At 40.6% G+C, this 15,201-nt stretch overlaps 1 long non-coding RNA gene across 1 annotated transcript; it reads right to left on the bottom strand.

The window, feature by feature from the left end:
- Window positions 1–499: 499 nt before the first annotated feature.
- On the bottom strand, window positions 500–9,201 carry LOC141156421 (uncharacterized). The gene is made up of 3 exons (XR_012247612.1): window positions 9,096–9,201; window positions 2,037–2,171; window positions 500–1,065 (listed from the first exon to the last, which is right to left on the bottom strand). It is a non-coding gene; the product is annotated as an uncharacterized lncRNA (long non-coding RNA).
- Between the last annotated feature and the right edge of the window lie 6,000 nt (window positions 9,202–15,201).

The raw sequence follows: 15,201 nt of genomic DNA, 5'->3' as shown, positions 1-15,201 counted from the left end.
GGATTAGGGTCCTGATAATGATGGTGTTTTTAATAAACCAGTGGACATTTGTAAATATTCTTTCATCTGGATAGGTTCCAATATGTGTAGGCTGTGTGCTTATATTAATATAAACCAGATCAATTTATTTCTAAGAATTTCCTATAATGGGTTATTTTCAAATACAACAAACAGAAAATTGCTATTATTCCATCTGGGGAAAAAAGGAAAGTATTTTCATAGTAAGTCTCAAATGATTTAATTACATATTTTCCAAATAAATTTTCATTCCAATGAGTCTCATATATATTACATACAAATACACTTCACCTTCATTCTTAATACCTTCATACCAGGACGGGGTCAGAATAAATCGCATTTGCACCAGAACAGCTAATTTAAAAATAAACGTTTTGTCAGTACACAGAGGAGAGGAAAGCATCCATATTCAGAGGTTTAATACATATTTAATGAAATAAGGTAGTGTGTGCTTTATTAAAATGCTTTCATTTCAGATATTTTCAACTGTTTCACTTAAAGGCACAGTGATCTTATAATATCTCTTTATTTAGTAGATGGAAATAAGTAGAAATTGCATTTGAGCTGTTTTAAATTGCAGACATGTAACTTATATCTTCTGGGTCCCAATGTATAATTTGCAACGTGGCCCCCATCCACCATAGAGGTATAGCTAGGGAAGAGCTGAAGGGGTATGTGCCCAATGTACTGGATGCCAAGGGCAGCAGCAACAAGATACTATGAGCATGCTGTTTAGATACAGGAGAAGGGTAGAAACTGGTGCTTTACTTATGGTTAAAGAATACCTAGCTACAGATCTGTCGTTCCTGTGCCATTTATAATACTGGTGTCTTCTTATGATCAAGAGGCGCCACCATGACCCTGGACAGTAGTGATTAAGTGTATATTCACACAGTGTTTTCCTGTCTTGAAGAAATCTCAGGTTTCAGCCATGAATTTGCAGTCTGAACTGTCATAGGTCCACAGGTAGGTTAGATATATTCAATTGGTCTGATCCACGTTTGGGTAGATGCTTGTTGTTTCCATATAGCATGCACATGGAAAAATCTGCAAAAAAAACATAAAATCAAAAAAACCTATATTCACCACCGGTTCTGAGGCCGTTCCAGCGGTGTCAGCACTCGTGGTCCTGGGGTTTTGATTTGATCAGTTTGTACGAAGGCGGGGACGGTGACTCCAGCGCTGATTGTGCGCCAGGCACCACGTCAATCCACCGCATCAAAGCCCCGGGACCCTGAGTACTGATACCACTGGAACGACGCTGGCACCGGAGGTGAGTATAGGTTTTTTATTTTATTGGGACCAAACATTTAGTTCAAGAAGGGGTTGTCCTAGTAGTGGACAACCACTTTAATGAATCAGGAACATCTGCTCCAAAACACCCCCTCATCAAGACCGCTGAGAGAATCGCTGGTCTTGATGAATCGCCCCTCGTGCGTGTCATTAAAATTTTATTTCATCAGAGACATTTCTTTAAACAGACAACTGACCATGAGAGTTGAGAAAAAAAGATTTGCGGAACCTTGGTCTGGCATCTGTTAGAGTACTCCATACATACTTCTTCATCTCATCCAAATACCGGTATCCTGGACACCTCTTGCGATTTCATGTTGCTTCACGTGAGCCATAGAAATTACAAGAGCCACCCAGGATGCCAACATTTAAGTGCCGTCTAAGGTAGTTTACACAAGTCAGCGAAGCGGATTACTGACTTGGATGCCAGACCAAGGTCTTACCAATCTTTTTGCTCAACTCTACTGACCATGATAATGTTTCAAGCAAGTGCCGAACATAGAAGGAGGCACGTGTGCGAAAAAAATAGGTGGCCTCTTGCTAAGTTGATTTGTCAACAGCAAAAAGTTCACTATAAGGTTTCTTGTTCAAGGTTTTCTGTCAAATCTTTCTCTTAGTGATCTGAAATAATTTTATATAGTAGAAAAAGCCATATTTATAGAATTTAATTCTGGTTTCATGCAGCGACCACAAGGTAGAGCTCGCTAAAACCGACGGGATCTTACCTCAAATCCAGTTGTCCATGTGGATCTCTAGCTTCAGAGCTGATTTGTTCCCTCGTAGCTGGGTTCCCATTTATATGCTGTATATTATAAATGTCATTACTCTTGCCAGCGTAGTAAATTCTCCCATGCTATGTACTTGCAAAACAAATATTTGCAGAACCAGAAATTGTTAGGGACAATGATTACTTAGCCAAGTCATCCATCCTATTAAGAAACCGTAATTTATTTAACCAGTGTTTGGCTTTAGTAGTTTGTATCAGGGGAAACATGAAGAAAATGTATTTGGTTAACTGCACCACATAGTTGTACTCGAAGGACGGGCTGACATTGAAGGAGGGAAATGCAAGATAATCTCATTCAATATGTATGTCTTAGCATAATACATGACCCGGATGGGTGTAATTTACAGAGGATATTGCTGTGGATAGTGTGCATGGACATACTGGAGATCAGGTAGACCTATCCTATACTGAATGAAGATTTCCAGTCATGGAAGGCCAGTTTACTGGTGTAGATTGGAGGAGGGCCAGTAAGGCATGAGCACTGAGACATGCGTGTTAAATGGAGGGACACTTAAAGGAGTTACCCCAAATTTTTCAGGAGGAGTGTGCTACTCCTCTGCCTCCCGGATTCCTGCTTCCCAGGGGCGGTGCGCTTCTGCTTGATTGAGGCTAGATTCGGACCTGCTTGATTCAAGCCAACATCATTGCGCTGCTGTCCTGAACTGTGCACTCTACCATAATATATGAGACGCCATTGGAGGAAAGCGGTGGTATTGACCCTGTACGACTGACTGGAGGACACAGACAGAAAAGGACCCCTGTGCAAGAACAGTATATGGGTCCATTACAGTCCAATAGCTCTTCATAGTGCACAATTTCGCCTGCCTTGAGGTGGAAAGGGGCCTCCTTACCTCTTGGGCTGCACAGGTTGCACCAATGGTATGTCCGCCTCTACCCTCTACAGATCTTGAGTTAACAGTGAACTCCTGCGACCCATCCAGCTCCAGAGCATGAAAAGATCTTGTAAGCATGGCTCAAGTTTGGCCACTACTGATAAAGTAAAGTTTATTTATTCCTTTATTTTAAAGGAACATGGGAATATCCCTTTAACTGAATCATTGACCCAAGAAAAGGAAACCTTGGGCCTCTTCTTACTTTATTCATAAAGAAAAATTATTTCAATAGCATACAAACTCATTATAGGAAAGTCACGAGGATCTTTAGTTAGTCATAGTTTGGAAAGAAAATCTGTTATCGGATCTTGCTAGGCTTGTTATCGTATCTTGATGGGTATGTCATGTTTCATTGCATGGAATATTCTCCCCTGAGAGCATTGCTTCCTACAGAACTGTTAGCACAATGATCAGGATACTTTGTAGGGTTGGGATCTCTTAGGAATCTCAGCACGACCGGCCCATCAGATTCATTAGCCTCATCTTCCTGCATCTCACCCAATTTGACCTTGTGTCCGCACATCAAACAGTCACTTTTGCTTATTCCTATGCCCATGTAAATAGCCTATGTTTATTTTCATGATAAATAGGTTTTAGTGCCAAGAACAGCATTATGCAAGCCAACAGCAGACATCTATTAGCAGCTAATTAGGGCCCGTCTGGCAGGTTGGGGAATTGTCCATGGATTGTTTTTTTCATACATATAATTTATATTTTATTAGCTGTTTAACTTATTTACTGCTTGCGCTGCCCATACTGAAAGATGTGGTGTAACAGCAATAGAATTAGTGACAGAGAAAATTGCAAAGTGACATTCATTGTTTAAGTGGCTCCAGAATGGTTGTACGTGACATACATAAACTTTCTATCATTTTTACTACCATTATTTCCTTAGTTATTATATTAATTACATCATTCAGTTATATTTTTATCTTATATCATTTCGTTTTAGAGCATCGTGATTCCAGACGCTCTATACATCAAAATTTTGCATTTTTAAAGTACATTTTACTTTTCTTAAAGGGAATCTATCAGCAGTTTCTTTGTAATCTAAGAGCAGCCTGATGTAGGGGCCTGGGATCCTGATTCCAGATACGTGTCACTTACTGGGCTGTGTGCTGCTGTTTCAATAAATCTGTGTTTTATCACCAAGAGATTATCATGGCAGGACCAGCTGGCATGAGCCTCCTAGTCCTGCTGCTGTGTTACCCCACCCCCAACACTGATTGACAGCTTCTGTTTATTTAAAGTTTACACAGAAAGCAGCCAATCAGTGGTGTGGGCGGGGTTATACAGCACTCAGCATTTGGAACACTGCTAGATCAGCAGAGAAAACAGTGATTGTATCAAAATGATAGCATGCAGCCCAGAAGGTGACACATTGCTAAAATCAGGGTCTTAGCCCCTACATCATGCTGCTCTTTGATTATATAGCAAAAAACCTGCAAAAATCAGTGCCCTTTTCCTGATTCGACGTATAGAAGGTGAGATTATTTGTCAGTGGGTCCTTTTCCTGTTCCCCTAGCTAATGGCTGAGTAATAGTAAATGCTCCCAGAACTGAGAATCCATGGGAAAATGAAATAGTCCAAGAGCACAACTCAAGTCCATTTTTGCAGTGGTTTCCTTCAGGTTACGTTCCCACAATGAGCTTTTGGTGATGTTTTGATGTTGCAGATTTTCTGCATCTATTATGTAAATTAGGATACTTGTGTTTTTTTGCATGTGTTTTTATCATGTTTTTGGCGATGCAGTTTTTGTCTCCTTTTCTTATCTCATGTTTTAAACAAAGCTGCTTTGTTTTTAATACTACAAAACTTTATTCATACAGTCATGTGTATTACATTCATTTCCTATGCGATAATGCATTCAAAATGTATGTGTGATTTTTACCTGCGGATTTTCTGCATGTAATGCAAGTTTATGGGGCAAGTCCGCACATAAAACGCAGTGTACCCACAAGAGCAATTGACATGTTGCAGATTTGAAAGTTGCACCGCAGTTCAGTTTATGCTGCGTAAAAAAAAAAGCACGGAGGGCATGAGATTTTCATAAATCCCATCCACTTTACTGGAACTATAAGACGCTGCAATTTTTAACAAAGCAAAAATATGCAACGTCAAAAACCTATCGTGGGCATACGTCCGCCTTGTATGTCCGTATGCGGTCCGTTTTTTAAGGCCTGCAAATACAGACATACGCACACCCATTGTATTTAATGGGTGTGCGCATATGTCAGATTTTTCACACAAACCGTGTATCTGTGTGAGAAATCTGTAGACATGTCAGGTTTTTTGCGCAGCATGCCCAAAATGCGTGCATCCATGTGTCATCAGTGTGACACGTACCGGCGCCTGGGAATCAGAGTTACAGTTCACGCTGTTTCCCGGCACTGGCTGCTGAAGGCAGCTCTCATCATTGTCCCCTGCTCGCGATGAGATCAGTGCAAGCAGAAGATGATGTATTCAGCAGCCGCTGTGTATATGCTGTGTAAAATGAAAAATTAAATAAAGTGAGCTCCAGCGAGCGGGCCCCTGAACTGTGGTCACCTCAGTGAGACCACCACTAGCACCATGAGAAAAAAAAATTCTCACGATGAACTGCGGTGAACTCACTGAGCGCAGAACAACACCGTCAGATTTTTTTTCCACGGTGCTGGTGGTGATCTCACTGAGGTCAGCGCAGTTCACAGGCCCACTCACTTCGGCTCATTCTCCCATGCTTTTCAGTATGAACGGTGGCATCATGCCACTGTTCATGCTGAAGAGCTCATGTCGCACAGATGGTTTACGGCGTGAGACAGTATGGATTATTTCCACTTCGTACAGGTGAGAAATGTGGTTGCTTTTTAGTATTTTTTTTTACAAAGGACAATGGCTTCATTGTATTAGGCATTAAGATGAGTATAAATTAGCTTTTTATTTTCTGTGTTTTTACAGGGGACAATGGCTTCAATGGATTAGGTGTTAAGGTGAGTATAATTGTGTTTTTTATTTTTAAATCAATGTGTAAAACAGGGTGTGGACTTTTATTTCAAATAAAGGATTGTTTTCAAGCTGTGTTTATTTAAAAAAAAATTACTATGGGGTTAGTAATGGGGGCGTCTTATAGACACCTCTCCATTACTAACCCCTGGGCTTCATGTCAGCTGCCAATACAAGGCTAACATGAACCCCAACCCTATTACCTCACTTGCCACCGCACCAAGGCAAGTGAAAAGAGCTGAGGCTAAGCGCCAGATGATATAAGATGTGCCATTTCTGGGGTTGCTGAGGGCTGATGATATTAGCTAGTATCCATGGCCCCTTCCCTAGCTATTAATATCATCCCACAGCTGTCTGTTTAGCCTTTGCTGGGTAGAATTTATAGGGGGATCTTACATCAATTTTTTTCTGGGGTGCCTTTTGTAATCTAGCCAGTAAACGCTAATCAAACAGCTGTGAGCTGTTATTAACAGCGAGGGAATATTTTTAGCTAATGGCCCTTTCCCTGGCTAGTAATATCCACCCCCAGCGGGTGGCTTTCCCTCTGTTGGTTAAGAATAATCAGCAGGAGCCCACACGATTTATTTAATTTAATTCTTCATTTATACAGCATGTAAACAGCGGCAGCTGAATACATCTCCCATCATTGTCTCTCAACTCGCGCTGAACTAGCAACAAGCAACTTTGCAATTTACTTCTTATTAAAAACCCTCTCCATTCTCAAGAACAGAGTCATTTTTAATTCTATAGTGTATAGGTAGCTCATTGCCTCTGTTACCTGCCACCCTGCGGTCTTAGAGAGGCCGGTAACCTAGATAAGGAGCATGCACCACTTATGTTTTACAGCCTCCTTATGCCACTCTGAAGCCAACCAGATTGAGTCCCCCAACGCATTTCCCATGTTGCAGAGGCAAAGCTGTCTTTTCTAGCAGCCTTAGTGAGTGCTCAATTCAGACCAGAGAAACAACCATGCCACAGATCCAAACTGTCAGTCTTCAGGAGCGCACCGTTCCCTGCAGAGCCGGAAGCTGAGAGGCAGTGCAGCAGTGCACTCCAAAAAATATACAATCAGACAAACCCTTTAAGTGTGGTGAAGTATTGTTTATACCAAACACAGCAAGCATTGATATAGAATATTTTGGTATTTTTCTGTTATAGTTCATAGAAGGTTGATTAAAAGGAATGACTGATTTTTGCAGATGACTGATATGCCATAACAATAAAAATAAGCTTGGTTTGTTTTCCCTTTACATTGTACATTTTGTAATATTCACCAGTATATAAAAAAAAACAACAACATAGCATCCGAAGGTGTAAATACATTTACAGAACTATTTGTAGAATGCGTTTCCCTAGTAAATATATATTAAATAAAGAAAAAATAAATAAAATAGAAGAAATAAATAAATTTCATCCAAACTGAATATTGAATTGACAAATATGATTTTTTTTCCAAGTCTCTTAAGATTCAGAGCTTGAAAAAGCAAAAGCAGAAAAATGATATTCTGATAAGAGCTTTATTTTAGAAGTCTACAGAAACATAGTTTGTTGTCTGCCATCTACAGGGCAGATGCTATAAATAATAAAAGAAAAGAAGAACCCAAAGGATAAAACCATGTTTAATTCATTGTTAGCTGGGGATGTGCATTCTTCTACCTTTATTTGTACTTACAAATGTCTTGTTGATATTGTCAAAGTAATTGATCAATAAGCAGGAATAACACGGCTGCCCTCACCATTATTTCCTATGGAGCCGGTCACATTCTACAGCGGAATGTCTTCTAGAATTGGGGAGACATTTAATAAACCTCCCAGAAAATGCTTCATTATCCACCGTTAAATAGCTCTAAATAAAACCCAGTTGTTCTACTGAATATTTTTTCTGTCTTCTTACCGAATGTGCAAGTGATGACAGCTGTACAAATATTAATATGTAATAATCACACGGGGAAGGACACTTATTAAATTCCTCTTGCTGTTAATCTTGTGCAAAGAAATGTCATTATAATTGTAGATGCACTGTTTCCAGCAAGGCCTTGTTTCCAACCCGTGTACCTTTAATGTTTCATTTTAGGAAAAGTCACACAGCTGTGATTTATTCATAGGGGAAAAAAAAATAATATTTTGTGATATTTATAAATGTCATTGCTGTAAGTCAGAAGATAAGATGGGTGGGTGGGAGCTGAGACCCTTACTAATACTCAGGATATTATGATAATATAACTGGATGAATAATTTATTAAGGAGGAAACCAGAAGAACCAATGGTTTCAATGGCTTCATACAGCTCCTGCATGAAATAATTGATTCCTTGGGAAAAAAGTATTGAAAAATATATTTTTATACAGGTAGGAGTTTATTTTCTTTAAGTGTAGACATAGAGTCAAAGGGAACCTGTAACCAGGGTTTCCCAATATAAACTAAAACCAACACCATAATTATTATTATTATTTATACCGTTAACTCTTCTTTTACCCAGTCCTGCAAGCTGTATATAAGCCCCCAACCTCTCCTGCATATCCCAAAAAATATTACTTATAATTTCTCCATACGTTGCGGTCATGTCCGATGGGCGTTTTTTTCTTGCTCAGCTCCTCCTCTATTTATTGGGATATGCAGGGGGTGATTGTGGGATTATATACAGTTTGCTAAACTGCAGTAAAAGAGGTGTTAAAGGTGGTGGCTTTAGTCCAGATTGGGAAGACTGATGACAAGTCAAGTTCCTATTAAAGACAAAGTAATGTCCAAATGATGATGCACCCAGCTGTCTGTAGTTGCCACTAGAGGGAGCTACTGTATAACATTTTAATATTGAGTGTAGTGTATAAGCTGCAATTATCTGTTAAAGGGAACCTGTCAGCTTCCCAGGCACCCAAACCGCCACCTTCAGAAATGTAGCTAGGGGTTCAGTTCAGGAAGGGGGAGAGCAAAACATCTGAGTGGGATCCTAACCTGTAACCCTGATTACAACTATGGTGGCTCGTCCTAATTGTGGATGTAGGGGAACCTCAGCAGATGACCGTTCTGTTGCCGGAAAGAAATCTCTACACATAGACAAATACCGATGTGCCAGTGCTGACGAACATATAAGAGATTACAGTGCAGTTACAGAGGGTGACTTACAGCTTACAGACCAACATGACAACTTCTCCAGACAGGACCCGTACAAGTGTCAGCCAGACGCGGAACGGACCTCGTCCTCCCACTCTCCCCTCCTCTGCTTATACTCCCACTTTTTTACCTGAATGCCGCATGTTTTCCTAAAATTGTCCACACATGATGGAATAAAGGACTTTTAAGCCAAGAAGATCTGGTGAGTGCTGCTTTTTCATTTTCTATGCACGGTTAAAACTACAGCATATGCACCACCATCCTAGATCTGAGGTAACTGCTGACACTTAGAGAATAATTAATCTTGTAGGATTGGTGCTAGTATACTTCTACTCTCCATTTGAAACACAGTATGATGTCCCCACAGCTCCCCTATATAAAGTATGATGGTGTCATAGCTCCCCTATACACAGTATGATGTCCCCACAGCTCCCCTATATAAAGTATGATGGTGTCATAGCTCCCCTATACACAGTATGATGTCCCCACAGCTCTCTTATATAAAGTATGATGGTGTCATAGCTCCCCTATACACAGTATGATGTCCCCACAGCTCCCCTATGTAAAGTATGATGGTCTCATTGCTCCCCTATACATAGTATGATGTCCTCACAGCTCCCTTATATAAAGTATGATGGTGTCATAGCTCCCTTATACACAGTATGATGACCCCACAGCTCCCTTATATAAAGTATGATGGTGTCATAGCTCCCCTATACACAGTATGATGTCCCCACAGCTCCCCTATATAAAGTATGATGGTGTCATAGCTCCCCTGTACACAGTATGATGTCCCCACAGCTCCCCTATGTAAAGTATGATGGTCTCATTGCTCCCCTATACACAGTATGATGTCCTCACAGCTCCCTTATATAAAGTATGATGGTGTCATAGCTCCCCTATACACAGTCTGGTGTCCCCACAGTTCCCCTATGTAAAGTATGATGGTCTCATAGCTCCCCTATACACAGTATGATGTCCCCACAGCTCCCTTATATAAAGTATGATGGTGTCATAGCTCCCCTATACACAGTATGATGTCCCCACAGCTCCCCTATGTAAAGTATTATGGTCTCATTGCTCCCCTATACACAGTATGATGTCCTCACAGCTCCCTTATATAAAGTATGATGGTGTCATAGCTCCCCTATACACAGTATGATGTCCCCACAGTTCCCCTATGTAAAGTATGATGGTCTCATAGCTCCCCTATACACAGTATGATGTCCCCACAGCTCCCTTATATAAAGTATGATGGTGTCATAGCTCCCCTATACACAGTATGATGTCCCCACAGTTCCCCTATGTAAAGTATGATGGTGTCATAGCTCCCCTATACACAGTATGATGTCCCCACAGTTTCCCTATGTAAAGTATGATGGTCTCATAGCTCCCCTATACACAGTATGATGTCCCCACAGCTCCCTTATATAAAGTATGATGGTGTCATAGCTCCCCTATACACAGTATGATGTCCCCAGAGCTCCTTTCTTTGATGGACCTTTTTTATTGTGTAGTCACCATCTTTTTGATAGATTGATAAACTGCAACCTCTATACTACACTGAGGTTATTGATAACTCTGCCGCAGGTTTTGTAGGTAGTTATTTATGTTTAGTGTTGTGCTATGCATAGTGCACTTTATTCATACATCATACTACTTGCGCCTTGGATTGTTTTCTAGTGTTTTTTACCCTATTTCCTGACTTCTTTGCATTAACCCCTGGATGCCCACTTTTATTTTGACCTTGCATTGTTTGACCCTTTCATTCCAGACCCTTTTTTTCTAACCTCAAATGACACCTAATATTTGAAGGTATGTTCTGCACTAAGTCATTTGGCACATGCTGTCTAGAGCATGCAGACGAGAATCTACCGTATATTATTTTCGGCTTTGATACAGATAGCTATATATTATTTATAGCACTGCTTTTCTTTACTTAGGACTATTTGTGTTTAAATACAAGATGGCTTTTTACATTCCCAGTAGCCTAAGCTAAAGTGGACATGTTGACATCCTAATGGGGCGTAATTATGAAGGGGATAGAAAACAATGATAAATATGGATGAACTGGAACCATTATTAAACTTGTAACTTGGCAGAAATGGAGCACACAAATCTCTTCACGGAATCTGCTCTTTTTCCTTGCGTCATATACAAAGTAGTGCCATAAACACATTTTATACCGTATGCATCAATTTCTTACACCTTTTTTTAATCAACATTTTTGCATCATCTTGGCATAACAGCCTTTTCCAATGATTAGAGGGAATCTGTCAGCAGGTTTTTGCTATGTAATCTAAGAGCAGCTTGATGTAGGGGCAGAGACCCTGCTTCCAGCAATGTGTCACTCACTAGGTTGTGTTTTGCTGTTTAAAATCAGTGTCAGCAGGAAATTATCACTAACTACTGTATGTCTCGTGCCTCCTGGTCTAACCACATCCCCACCTCTGACTAGCAATCAGTGGTGTGGGCAGGGTTATACAGGGCTCAGCATTCAGAGATCTGCTGGATCGGCAGGAAAGAAAACTGTGATTCTGTCACACCTGCTGCACCCAGCAAACTAAGTGATGCATCACTGGAATCAGGATCTCAGCTCCTACATCATGCTGCTGTCAGATTACATAGCAGAAACCAGCAGACAGATTCCTTTTGGGAATGTGCAGCAAAAAGAATTATGTTTAAGTCTCCTAATTTTTTTGATCTTTCTAAAAAAATATATATAAATAATTAATGTGCTTATAATATCAAAGGAGCCATGATCTTCGGATAACAGGGCAGTTCATTGTCCTGGCAGCTCCACTTCTGGCTTGTTCGAAAGGGACTGGTTGACTAATTTCACGCTTTCTGGGTCATTGCCAAATAATATGCATTTTATGTGTATTGTGGCACTGTAAGCATCAAACTTGTATAGTGGCATCCATAAATGTTTTCCTGTGCTGTTGTGCCACTGGTGACATTTTTCTGGGTGCTATTCATGCATTATGATTTATTGATGTTACTTGTGCATTATCCCTGCACTGTGTAAGCACTGGTTGTATAACTCTTTTGACTTGTGACTTTCCTGTACCAAGCAACATTACTGTGTGAATAACCCTTATGTTGTGACATCATGAGCATTATCCTTGTACTGTGACATCACTGTGTGTATTATCCCTGTACTGTGACATCACTGTGTTTATTATACCTGTACTGTGACATCACTGTGTTTATTATCCCTGTACTGTGACATCACTGTGTGTTTTCCCTGTACTGTGACATCACTGTGTTTTCCCTGTACTGTGACATCACTGTGTGTATTATTCTTGTCTATTTGACATCACTGTGTGCATTATTCTTGTCTATTTGACATCACTGTGTGCATTATCCATGTACTGTGACATCACTGTGTGCATTATTCTTGTCTATTTGACATCACTGTGTGCATTATTCTTGTCCTGTGATATTACTTTTTTTATTTCTTTACTGTGAAATCACTACTTGTATAAATTACTGTTCTGTAAGGATTTTCTATGCACTGCAACACCGCTGTGAATTATTTCTAATTCCTAACATTACTATGTGCATTTTCTCTTTACAGTGACATCACTGAATGCATGATTCTCGTTTATTGACATCACTCTATGCATTATTCTTCTCCTATGACATTACACAGTTATTTTCTTCTGTACTGTCAACTCACTGGTTGTATAATTACTACACTGTAACTTTCCTGAGTGGGTTTCCCTTGCACTGCAACATTGCTGTGGATTATCTCTAACCTCTGATTTTACTGTGTGCATTTTCTCTTTACTGTGACATCACTGAGTGCATTATTCTAGTGCAATAAAATCACATATTGTTGGTGACATCACTGTTTTTAGAATTATTGTGCTGGTAACTTCACTGTTTTTTTTTCTTTTGCTCATTGTGTGAGCTATCTCTGCTATAATATCACTGTATGCATTTCCTGCATGCACAAGAAAACACATGGCCCTTTGTGTCACGCTGTGACTGTACATGATATAGGGAAAGGGGCCCTGCACTGTCCCTCGGACTGGGGCCATAATTATCCATGCACCCAAAGGTACCTCTGATGGTGAAAAGGTTTGGGCCATGTGCCTTACTATTCTCCTGTTATGCCCTAAGCTGTCCCCACCCCCTCCCCCAGGAGGCCTGGGATAGCAATGCTAATGTATAAACGCGCAAGACAAACAGGGATAACAGAAAAGCAACTTACATACAAAACATTCACCATAGGCAATGAGGTATATAGAGAAGGGTAGGAATGTACAAACCAAATGGAATAGGTCAAGGAGAAAAGCATACACCCAAAAACAGCATACAACAATCTCCAGCAGCAAAACACGATCTCCAACTCAGCACAGCAACTCCAGCAGAAAGTAAACTTTCACTGGCGAGGAAGAGAAGGCTTGGCCTGATTTTATAGAGAGCGGAAATGACCAGATCAGGAGCAGGTGTGAGATGGAGCTGCATGTTTTTAACCATCATAGAAAGTCATTAACCTCTTCAGCACCAAAGGAAACAAAATCCATTAAATATGGGACATAAAACACACAGGCTAAATGGAAGACCTGCGATTCACAATACGTAAAGATTTTCTAGCCCCGGATCTCCCAGGAGAACGTGACACACTCGTGACCGTACCCCCCCCCCCTTCTACGAGAGGCCACAGGATCCTCGGGTACGGGTTTATCTGGATGGACCAAATGAAAGGACCATATCAACCTACCGGCATTAACCTCAAATGTCGGCACCCACATCCTCTACTCGTGACCATACCCTTTCCAATGTACCAGGTACTGTACAGAGTGGGAAATCATACGGGAATCAATGATTTTCGCTACCTGTATTTGTCTCCGATGATTTTTAAATTGTTCTGAACCCCTTCCCACACAGATGAGTGAAGAAGAAGATTGTTCCTCCCAAGGAACCCCTAAAGACTCATCTTTACTGAAGGTATAGAATTGTGGTATAGAAGGTATAGAATTGAAGGTTTAGAATTTACTGAAGCTATAGTCCACTGGTAAGTCACCAAAAATGGCGACTTAACAGTGGACTTGCCACGACGACTGTATAAAGCAAACTCAGCCAGTGGTAAAAAAGAGGACCTTTTTTCCTGGTTATCTGACACAAAACATCTGAGGTATGTTTCCAAACTTTGGTTTAGGCATTCAGTCTGACCATTACTTTGAGGATGGAATGCCAAGGAAAAGGATAGATGCATCCCTAAATGGGATCAAAATGCCCTCCAATATTTAGATACAAACTGGGTCTCCCGATCTGACATCACATCGGGGGAACCCCATGAAGCTTCGCGATCTCAGTGACAGACACCTGAGCCAGGGTCTTAGTGTTAGGGAGAGTAGGTAAAGCAATAAAGTGCACAGTTTTACTAAACCTATCCACCACAACCAAGATAATCGTTTTACCAGAGGACAAAGGAATATCTATAATGAAATCCATAGATAAATGAGTCCATGGTCGGTTAGGAATGGTTAATGGTAAAAGAAATCCAGACGGACGAGTATGCGGGGTCTTGGAAAGCAAACAGACACTACATGAGGACACAAAGTCAACTACATCCTTACGCAACCTTGATCACCAAAAACAATGAGAAAGGAGGTCCAAGGTCGCCTTACTACTTGGGTGACCAGCCAGTGCAGAGTTATGATGTGCCCCTATAATTTTGAGACGCAGATGTACAGGTACAAACAATTTCCCTAAAGGAGAAGAAGGGGTGTCCCACTAAGCTTTCAATACCTCACCCTCAAGCTCAGAACACACTTCAGAGACGACCACCCCTTCTTGTAAAATAGGGACAGCATCATCAGTACTCCCACCCCCAGGGAAACTCCGAGACAAAGCACCTGCTTTGACATTCTGTATTGCAGAATGGTAAGTGACCACAAAAATTAAACCTGGTGAAAAACAACAAACATCTAGCATGTCTGGGATTAAGACATTTAGTGGGCTAAATGGAAGACCTGCGATTCTCAATACGTAAAGATTTTCTAACCCCAGATCTCAAAATAGGACGTGACATACTCGAGACACTTTGCCTACATGTTACTCTCTTGACCATTTGCAGATATTCAATACCTTGTGTCTCTTTAAG

This window comes from Phyllobates terribilis, unplaced genomic scaffold (genome assembly GCF_046119375.1).
Source record: "Phyllobates terribilis strain yellow unplaced genomic scaffold, ASM4611937v1 Scaffold_8__6_contigs__length_399053987, whole genome shotgun sequence".
Lineage (NCBI taxonomy): Eukaryota > Metazoa > Chordata > Amphibia > Anura > Dendrobatidae > Phyllobates > Phyllobates terribilis.
Note: the sequence above shows the minus strand (reverse complement) of the source record. Positions and strands in the feature narration are given on the sequence as shown.